General features: G+C 36.5%; 1 pseudogene; it reads right to left on the minus strand.

Moving 5' to 3' along the window:
- The window catches only part of LOC116549895, a 23,129-nt pseudogene that overhangs the window by 11,264 nt on the left and 412 nt on the right, over positions 1-11,453 (minus strand).

The following is an 11,453-nucleotide window of genomic DNA, read 5'->3' on the forward strand; positions in this document are numbered from 1 at the left end:
TAATGGCACAGGTACAATTTTTGTATTCAGCTTAGGCACATAGCTACTTGTAGCTGGCTCTGTTTCCAAGTGATATCACACAGTAATTGATATGAGCCAATCCAAACTTGAATGACAACTCTTGTCTATTTCTAGCAAGTTGATCAATCCTATCATTATGCTGAACTACTTTGTGATGCTTTTCTTCCTGTCCATTGGGTTAATATGAAACAGCAGAGTTTCATTAAATGCGGTATTTGGCTGGGTGTGGTGGCTCACACCTGTTATCCCAGCACTTTGGGAGGACAAGGTAAGTGGATCACCTGGGGTCAAGAGTTTGAGACCAGCCTGGCCAATCTGGTGAAACTTTGTTCCTACTAAAAACTAAAAAATTAACTGGGCATGGTGGCAGGTACCTGTAATCCCAGCTATTCAGGAGGCTGAGGCAGGAGAATTGTCTGAACCTGAAAGGTGGAGGTTGCGGTGAGCCAAGATCACGCCACTGTACTCCAGCCTCAATGACAGAGTGACTCTATCTCAAAAAAGAAAAAAAAAAAAAGTGGTATCTGTCTTCTTGGTTTTTATTTTTTCTACCAGTGATTATTTCTGAATGCATTTTAGTTCTGCAAATTGTAGCACAATGTCAGGATCAAGAATGTTAAGGAAAGATGAAAAATATAAAATTATGGAAATGATTCTAGTCACACTTAAGGACTTTTATTGTACTTACACAAATAAGACTTCTTTAACTCAAAAATCAAATAGAAATTGAGCATTCTGATTACCGTTGAAATAGAAGAACTGAGTATTTTAAGTGCCCATTTTCTTAAAATAGCAGGGTAATATCAAGGCATTTCGATGTTTACTGGGAGGTGGAAGAAGCAGTATGTGGGCTGAAAGATCTTATATACTTCATTCAACATATTAATTGATAATAAAACATTACATTCATATTTTATAATTTTGATTTTATACTAGATGTATTGTTTTTCTTTAAAAAGAAAAACTGTAACAAGTTATTTTTAAAATGTTACACAATAGAAATTTCCTTTTAAGTATGTAATTATAAAACCAAGTGGAAAGTAACAAATATTTATCATAATATATTACATAGTTTGTAACCATACAAGAGTACATACACATTGGACATCAATAATGTTATTGTTGTTGAATTCTTAACTACTTTCCATGTTTAAAAGTAGTTTCATAAACATGGTATGCAAACTGAGTTTTGTGTTCATAGCCAAGAAACCTAAACAAGCCATAAATGTGTCACTTATGTTGATTAACACAGTTGTACATACCTAAATACTTGATAATAATGCACATAAAATTATTAACTTACTGGTTTGTAATAATTTGGGTATACGCTCAGTTTTTAAAACAGAAAGCTCATTTTGGTGGTCCTGCATTCTTGGGCAATGCTGGACCCACTGATTACTCCTAAGAGCACATCAATATATGTTACCAAGAGTATTTATCAAAATTTGTATGTTTTGATACATTCATAAAACATTCCAAATTATTAGCATTTTGGTTTGTCTTCTAGAGCCTTCTTGTTCAAATATGTTCTCTGAATCAGCAGTATCTACCACTTCTGGGAGCTTGCCAGAAATACAGAATCTCAGGCCCCACCTCAGCCTTGCTGAATTGTGGTTTACATTTGAACAAGATCCCCAGCACAGGTGATTTGTGTGCACGTTAAGAACTTGAGCAGAGCAGAGCAAGGAATTTAAAACCTAGTATATTGGAAGGTTTAAAGGTCTCAGGTGGTGTAGAAAATAAATAAATTTCAAGGAAAGGTATCCCAAATCATATTCAACTTTACTTTTTCACATCTTAAATTCTTTTTAGAATCCATATGTTGCAATTTGGCCTTTGACTGAGTCAGTTAAATGAACAGGCACAGTGCAGAATTTTGTAAGAAATAAGAGACTTTATTATAAAGCACTGCAATTTGGAAAATTGTTTTGAAAATAGAAAAAGATATGAAATGATATTAGCAATATGTTTTCTGGTTAATTTTTTCAGCATTTTAAATCACAGTTTCAATAATATTCGATATGTCACTGAATCAAAGGCAAAAATCCCTAAATAATGAAGTGATTGAGTACTCCATTCACTTTCTTTGCATGAGTTGAAAAGATTTCCAAATCTAAAGTAGCTGTAATTCAGTGGAAAGTACACAGGACTTGGTCCTATTTCAACAATTGTCTAAACTTATGTGCTGGAAGTTTTCCTACCATCAGATATTGAGTTCTCTATAAACATTCTTTGAATAAATGAATTTGTGAGAAATCAGAGACAAAGACTATTCTTTCTAGAATATACTGTAACAGGAAAAGATAGAAGGCAATATCCCAAGGGAAGATATATTCAAAATATTTTTGGCTATTTATTAATCCAGAGAGCCAATTTGTTATTTTAAAATAAAAATTGCATTATCAAGAAGAAAGCATACTCATATTTGCTAATCAGCACATTCTCTTGCTGGAGTAAATATATGTCAGAAACAATGTTGTAATCAGAAAGTTACTGTGAAACCAAAACATTAGATGAATGATTATAATGGCTAGTGAAAAACCAATACATAGCTTTTTGCCTAAGATTATACTAAACCCACAGAAAAGATGCTGGTTTTCGTGAGTTCAGGGCACCTCTTCATCAGTTATAGAGATATTTTGTTACTATTTGCCCTCTGATTCTTGTCGTTTCTTTCTTTAGGAAAAAATGCTTGAAATGAAAGCAAGAATGGATTAAAGGAGGCCAATTAGGACCCAATTGCCACTGTGTGTGTGTGTGTGTGTGTGTGTGTGTGTACACAAGTGACCTTGAGTACAAATTTGGCTTGGACAAACTTCATTTACTCCTGTTTAGAATTTGTCCAGGATTTTTTATTTTTATCAAAGTATTTGTATTCATATTTGCATTAAAATAATCAGAGATGAGTTTATTAGATCTACTCTTTATATTCTCAGCTTCTGTAAGGCATATGGTTATATCTTTAAAACAATATGCAATAACTACCTATCTTTTCTAGAATCTTTCCATATTTAGTAAAACCAGCATCTTCCTTCCAGACAGCATATAGCATGCTCACTGAGAAAACCAACCACACTTGGAAATGAGTGGCTAGGACAGTCAACTCTTTGCAGTTTCAGGTGGTGATGGGAGAAGTTTTGAAGCCACAGCCTCTACCGGACACTTGGAAACTGGCCAGCTCTGTCATAGCAAATGCCACAGTCCAGATGATGCATGAAGATACCAGTCAACAGTCAGCAGGATGAATAGGAAATATGGCAAATGAAAGGCTAGCTATACATGATATTTCTACTATATGATGTAGAGACTACTTTATAATCTCTTGCTGCAATAGTTTTGTCATTTATTGTAACTCTATAATTTTATTTTATTGTTTGGTAAAGCTTTTTTAGTTTGCAATAGATTTTGGTAGCAATGAACTCAAAACATAAAAAGCAAGTATTATAGCTTAGATATTTGACTCTCCAAACCTTATGTGGAAATTTAACTCACAATGATGGAAGCGGGGCCTAGTGAAAGATGTTTGGGTCTTGAGGGCAGATCCATTATGAATGGCTTGTTGTGCTCATCATGGTAATAAATGAGTTCTCACTCTATTAGTTCCCAGGAAAGCTGGTTGTTAAAAAGAGCCTGGTACCTCCTTGCCATTGCTTCCTCTCTTGCCATGGGATCTCTACCCAGCAGCACCGCTCTGTTTTTAGTGTGACTGCAAGCCATCTGAGGCCCTCATCAGAAGCAGATGCTGGTGTCAGGCTTCTTGTACAGCCTGCAGAACTATGAGCCAAATAGATTTCTTTTCTTTATAGATTATGCAATCTCGGGTATTCCTTTATAGCAACACAAATAGACTGAGACAACATGTTTAATAAAAAATTTAGTACTGGTTACCTGTAGTTCCAGCTACTCAGGAGGCTGAGGCAGGAGGATCACTTGAACTCCCAGGAGCTCAAGGCTGCCATGAGCCACGCTTATGCCATTTCACTCCAGCCTGGGCAACAGAACACACACACACACAATTTCTACTGAACATCCATTTCCACTTTTAAAACATGTGAGTAATATAAATTTGCACAAAAAAAGTCTATCAATGATTAGCATTCGCTGTAGGGACCACAGTAAAATCAGTAGTCATTAGAAAACCAGAAAACACAAATCACTGAGAAATCATCAATATCTTTTTAAAAGTCAATCATTATTTTAAGAAGAATGTTTTCAAAGACAACAATTTAATACCTGCGGCTGTTACATTCCATTTTTAAAAGCATGAGTTTTTATTTACAACAGTGTTCTTCTAAATAATTTATTTTCAATCCCAATTTTTAGGCATATATAGAAAGCAAAGCAAATAGCTCTGACACCAGTTTCATGTAAGTGTAATTATATGCTTCAAAGAAATTATGTTAGTTGAATCCAATAATGCTTAAGAATTTTTTTCCAGCCAATTCATGAAATCAAAATCAAATCAATAAAAAATTTTAGAGAAGGTGAATATTTGCCATTTACAACATGACATAAATGTAAAGTCAGTTTAAAAGCCCAACATTTAAGGTACATTTAGATACATTAAGATACAGTTTTTAAAGGTTCATTTTTACAGTGATAATACGAGTATAAATTTTGGTGGAGCCAGGTTTGTGGCAAACACAATGTTGCAGCTAAGAAACCTATTGTATTAACTGGCCATGCCACATTAACACTAATGCTCCATAATAAATCACCCCCAAATTCAACAGTTTAAAACATTTACCTTCGTGGCAATGTGATGACCAGCTAATATCTGAATCAATAATTAAGAGTGAGATGATGGTAGCTCAGAGGAGGACAAGAGTAAGGGCTTGGGTGGTAGTGAGAAGTAAGTGAATTTAAATATATGGGTAGGCTTTGCATCAGACTGTAGCAGCTGAGTCCGTTGATCTGAGCTCCATTCAGCTGACATGATAGTCCATGTGTTTATCATTCTTCTCATGGTACCAGTGCTCTAGACCAGGACCTGTTCTTCTCATGGTGATAGCAAAGGCTTAAGAGAGCAAGCACAATTACTGAAGACTTCAAGCCTAGGCTCAGAAATATTAATAGCACACTGTCACATCTGTCTATATGACACTGGCCAAAATAAACCAAGGGATGGGGAAGTACAATCTGCTTAGGATGCCAAGGGTATGGATACAAAGAAGGATGCAAAGACTTGAGCTAATCTAGTTCAGTCTACAAATTCCTCTGGCAACAATGAGCTCAAAAACAGACAAATACTGTATTTGGGGCCAGGTGCTGTGGCTCATGCCTGTAATTCCAGCACTTTGGGAGGCTGAGGCAGGAGAATTGCTTGAACCTGGGGGGCGGAGGTTGCAGTGAGCCAAGATTGTGCCATTGCGGGCCAGCCTGGGCAACAAGAGCGAAACTCTGTCTCAAAGGAAAAAAAAACACACACATATAATGTATTTGGAAGTAGTTGTAGTAGACACATAATTAATTGCAAACTGAAAAAGTACAATGTTCTATAATTAACAGAGAATGTAGGTGTCAAAACTTACACATTTTTATATGTTTACAAAGTAGGTAAAGTACAAAATTCTTGTGATAAAACTGATCTTAAATAAGTTATAACATACTTCAGCGTGGCAGTACATGCTTTTTCTCTTTGCTCCTCATCATCAATAGGAGTTTAAGAAATATTTGAGACTTGGAAGAATTAGTTTGTATAACAACCTAAAAGGCCTACAGTGAATTGAACTTCTTTAAAAAAAAAAAAAAAAAGGCAAAGCCTCTAAATTTTGGCTCATTTTGTTTAAAATTAAATTTGGAAATCTTTAATTAAAATGTTCTGCAAATAGAGCAATAAAAAAAACTGCAACTTCTTAGGCTTATAGAAAAGAAAATGGAAAACAAGGCTTAAAACAGAAATGTATCTGCATAAGCAAGGTAAAGACTGAATAAATTAAGAAATCAGAGCAGGAATGATGTACATAATTTTGGAATACTATAATTGTTTTTTAAATACTTAAATTTGTGGGATGAACTTTTGGTGTAGATCTTTTTAACATTAATTTATAATTTCTACTAAAATTGAATCAAACACCTATAGATTTAAACTTGGTGAAACATAAAAAAAGAACACTTATTTGACAAGTTATTTTCTTATGAAATACATATCAAAGAAAGATTTTTTAAATGCAGACAATAAGATAAAGCCTGCCAAAATATCTAGGCTGAAATATTTGTACATTTGAACGACAAAAAAAAAAATAGCCTCAGTTTAGCAAAATTTGCTCAGGTCTTACTGGGCATCTTATATCTAAAAAGAGAATATTTGTTGTTTTTTGTTTGTTTGTTTGTTTTTGAGATAGAGTCACACTTTGTCACCCACTAGAATGCAGTGGTGAGATCTTGGCTCACTGCAACCTCTGCTTCCTGAGTTCAAGCGATTCTCTTGCCTCAGCCTCCCGAGTAGCTGGGATTACAGGCACGCACCACCATGCCCAGCTAATTTTCGTATTTTTAGTAGAGACAGGGTTTCCCCTTATTGGCCAGGATTGTCTCGAACTCCCATCCGCCCGCTTCAGCCTACCAAAGTGCTGGGATTATAGGCATGAGCCACCAGGCCTGGCTAAGAGAATAGTTGCTTAACTCAAAATATAATGGTCCATATAGAACTTCAACCTAAATTGTCAAAAATTCCAAATTAATTAGCTGTAAGATACAACTTTGAAGAAGATTATAGGCAATTTTATGAAAACTGAAAATAAACTATTAAAACATAAATCATTAAGAAAAATCTCAGTGGCATTATATATAGAAACATATAACAAACTGCTTAAAGAACATGAATAGTTGGCAGGGTGCAGTGGCTCATGCCTGTAATCCTAGTACTTTGGGAGGCCAAAGTGGGCAGATTGCTTGAGGTCAGGAATTGGAGACCAGCCTGGCCAACATGGTGAAACCACATATCTATTAAAAATATAAAAATTAGCCAGGCATGATGGCAGGCACCTGTAATCCCAGGTACTCTGAAGACTGAGGCAGGAGAGCCACTTGAACCCGGGAGGTGGAGGTTCCAGTGAGCCAAGATTGCACCATTGCACTCCAGCCTGTGCGACAAGAGCAAAACTCCATCTCAAAAGAAAAAAAGAAAGAAAGAAAGAAAAAGAAAGAAAGAGAACATATGAATAGTTTTCAAGAATAATTATTCTGCTATTTTTAACATTAATATAAATCAATAAAATCAATGTTAAAATTTTTGCTTTATGAACATGAACACATGCCACTTTTCATTTTTAGAAATTATTTTACAGTATCAGCATAATAATTTTATGTAAAGAGAGAAATATTTAAAAATACGTAATTTCTGGGGAGGCCTCTTTCATACTCACACATTTCCTAGATCGAGATTTAAATAAATGGTCAAACCTGTATTTCGGTAGGCTAGGCATAACATAATAGTAGCAAAAACTGCACAGATGGTAGTTGTCAGAGAGAAATGTAGATAGAGTTTAATGATTTTTAAGTAAAATCAACAGGGTATGAAGTAGACAATGCTACGTTTTACATGTTGATGTGTGGAACTAGTTGTTTAGTAGAAGGTGTTGACTGTCATCGGATGAAAATTTAAAAGGAGGCAAAAAGAGGTACAGTTTGGCCAGAAACCAGTTTTCCAGTGGAGAGATTCAGGAGACATTGACACATAGGTCTGAAGCCCACAGAAGTCAGCTATTGACATAAATTGAACAGACAGCATCTTGAAATAACCACTGTGAGGGTTAATATTGAGTGTCAACTTAATTGGATTAAAGGATGCAAAGTATTGTTCCTGGGGGTGTCTGTGAGGGTGTTGCCAAAAGAGATGAACATTTGACTCAGTGGACTGGGAGAGGCAGACCCATCCTCATTCTGGGTGAGCACCATCTAATCAGCTGCGAGTGTAAAAGCAGGCCTGAAAAGAGCAGACTTGCTGAGTCTTCTGGCCTCCATTGTTCTCCTGCGTTGGTTGCTTCCTGCCCTTGAACATCAGCCTCCAAGTTCTTCAGCTTTTAGACTCTTGGACTTACACCAATGACTTGCCAGGGGCTCTTGGGCCTTCAGTCATAGACTGAAGGCTGCACTGTCGGCTTCCCCATTTTCCAGGTTTTAGGACTCGGCCTGGCTTCCTGACTCAGCTTGCAGACAGCCTATTGTGGGACTTCACCTAAGGCAAATCTTGTGGGTCAATTCTCCTAATAAACTCCCCTTCATCTATTCATCTATCCTATTAGTTCTGTCTCTTTAGAAAACTCTGACTAATACACTTTTTAAAGGCATTTCTCTTATGAAATGTACGGAGTTCAATTCATTGAAATCTCTGAATGTAATTATTTTAGGTGTTTTGAAAAAATATTAAGTAAAAGATAATATATTCTGTATTTGCCTTGTTATGATAGACTAGTAACAAGTTAATAAACAAGAAAGAAAAAATACTCACTATATATTAGTTATCTGTGATATTAAGGCAAATCAATGAAGCCCCCAGTAAGAAATATAGAGAAAGGCAATTTTATAATTCCATTTACCCAGCAAACATAATGTATAATTCAACTAAACAATAAATCCACTGGAATTTAGCACACGGATGAAATTAAAAATTAATATATTTGCATTTTATATTGATTTATTACTCATGAGAAAACTATGTTGTCATTTACACTACATACATTTAAATCCCAGCTCATATAATACACCAGTTGAAAATGTATAGATACAACAGATAAACTAAGGCAATCTGGCATTTTAACATTGAAAAAGACTATTTCAAATTTGTCACATGGTTCACTTTGTAATCATCCGATATATTTAGCAAAGCATTAGATATTGCTTTAGTACAAACTAGGTTATTCATTTGCATAATCTTATAATTACTAAATCCATGTTTTTGTGTTTTGTGTTTTTTAAGATCTTTTGAGGTCTTATTCAGTTATTTGAATCTTGAAATTTCTGTGTGAGTGCGTATGTGTATATTTTGAAAAATCTTTGTGGAAAATACGTTGTAGAATCCTGCAGTAATATAACATCTAAATTTATAGGCTAGGAATTGGTCTCATTACATCTGAAGAACTCTGAATACCTCTTTTTTTTTGAGACGGAGTCTTGCGCTGTTGCCAGGCTGGAGTGCAGTGGCGCAATTCTGGCTCACTGCAACCTCCGCCTCCTGGGTTTAAGCGATATTTCCACCTCAGCCTCCCGAGTAGCTGGGACCACAGGCGCGTGCCACCACACCCAGCTAATTTTTGTATTTTTAGTAGAAATGGGGTTTCACCATGTTGGCCAGGATGGTCTCTATCTCTTGACCTCGTGATCCGCCCACCTCGGCCTCCCAAAGTGCCGGGATTACAGGCGTAAACCACCGCGCCCGGCCTAAATACCTCTTTTTATTGGAGACATTTAGATATTTAGTCTGACTAGATATCAGTAAGTGCAGGTAATCAAGTGCTTCACAGATAACTAAAAATAGAACAAAAAACCAAGGTAAATGGAAACAGAATCAACTGGATTCTAACAATTGTTAGAAAGCTAATTCTAAAATTAACATGAGGCTTTATTTTCCTAAACCTTTTAAAATATGTCAGTCATACTACTTGGTGAACTCATCTTTCATGCCTTGAAAAATAACACGCTCATTATAACATTAGAAGACATCAGAAACATCCGCTCTTTGCTCCTGGTGAGGACATCCCTTTTCCCATCCTACCCCCAGCTAACTGTTACCCAGGTTTTTCTCTTACTTTATATTTACCTCTCCTTTTCCTTTAATTCTTAGCTGGTGCACACCAGACCTTATTGTTCACTGAGAAAAATGACTACAGGGAAACTTACTCACATTTCCTGAAGCAAATCTATTTATTTTCTCCACCATTCCTACTCATACAAAAGAACTAAACTGTGCTATCAAATCTACCCTCAAGAGCATACAGATATTCTCCATTATTTCTATGTTAAAAATCCCTTCCCTCACCCCATATTTCCTCTAGTTATTGGCCTATATTTTATTACTTTCCACAGCAAAAATTCTTGATTTAGTTGCCTGACTTACTGTTTTCAACTCCATTTGTCCAATTCATCGATCAAACTACACATATTTGATTTTATTCTCCTTTCCACTAACTTTATTCTTTCCAAGGTCACCAACCACTTCAGAGTTGCCTATTTCAATAGGAAATTCTGTGTTTAGCCTATTTGGTAATGCTGTTCTTCCAGAAACTTCCCTCCTGGATTCCTGGATCTAATAGTTTCAGGCTTTTCCCCCTACATTATTATGTGCTCAAACTCAGTCTCTGATTTGCATCCTTCTGCTACTTCTGATTGAAAATTTAGCTTTCTCTCCTCTTTACTGTTGACATCTTCTTCCTAGTTGTCCCTTTCTTTCCTGTGGCTGTAGATGGCATTGTTGTGCTCCCATGTTCCAAGTCTCACTCTGAGGTCAGACCTATCTCCTTGTTCTGAACATTAGACTCAGGTGTTCAACTGCCTGACATCTTCTCTTAGATTCCTAATTGGGTTGAAACGTACAACCATAGCTGATTATTACCTCTATTGATCTATTCCTCTACCTGTTAAAAAAAATGGCTTTGCCAGTTAGTTAAAAAACATATGTGTATCTATTGTATATATATATAGATAGGTACATTATGTGTATATGTGTGTGTGTGTGTGCGTACACACACACACACACACACACACACACACACACACACACGCTTGATTCCTCCCTGTTCCACACCACCATCCCTGATTGATGCCCAATTGACCCTTAGGTACTATTGGTTCTAACTCTGAACTACCACTTCCCTAATTGTAAGTTATCTTCTGATCTTTTCTAAAATACTGCAAGAACTTTATAATTGCAATCTCTGCTTTCATTATTAATTTTTCTATTCTCCAAATTGTGGCAACAGTGATCTTTTAAAATAAATCAGATTACATCCATTCTCTGTTTAACCTCCTATAATGGTTCTTATTGTGTCTTTTCACAATCAAGCCCCTAATTCCTCTGCAAACATAGGTCTTCTGTATCCTCTCTTGCTTACACTCCATGCTTCAGCCCCCTGGCCTCCACTCTGCTCCTCTAGTGTCCACCTTACCTTTTTCAACTTGAAAAGCTCTTCTTGGCCGGGCGTGGTGGCTCAAGCCTGTAATCCCAGCACTTTGGGAGGCCAAGGCGGGTGGATCACCAGGTCAAGAGATCGAGACCATCCTGGTCAACATGGTGAAACCCCGTCTCTACTAAAAAAAATACAAAAAATTAGCTGGGCATGGTGGTGCGTGCCTGTAATCCCAGCTACTCAGCAGGCTGAGGCAGGAGAATTGCCTGAACCCAGGAGGCGGAGGTTGCGGTGAGCCGAGATCGCGCCATTGTACTCTAGCCTGGGTAACATGAGTGAAACTCCGTCTCAAAAAAAAAAAAAAAA

This window comes from Sapajus apella, unplaced genomic scaffold (assembly GCF_009761245.1).
Source record: "Sapajus apella isolate SASKATOON/1434 unplaced genomic scaffold, GSC_monkey_1.0 scaffold7, whole genome shotgun sequence".
NCBI classification, from domain to species: Eukaryota; Metazoa; Chordata; class Mammalia; order Primates; family Cebidae; genus Sapajus; species Sapajus apella.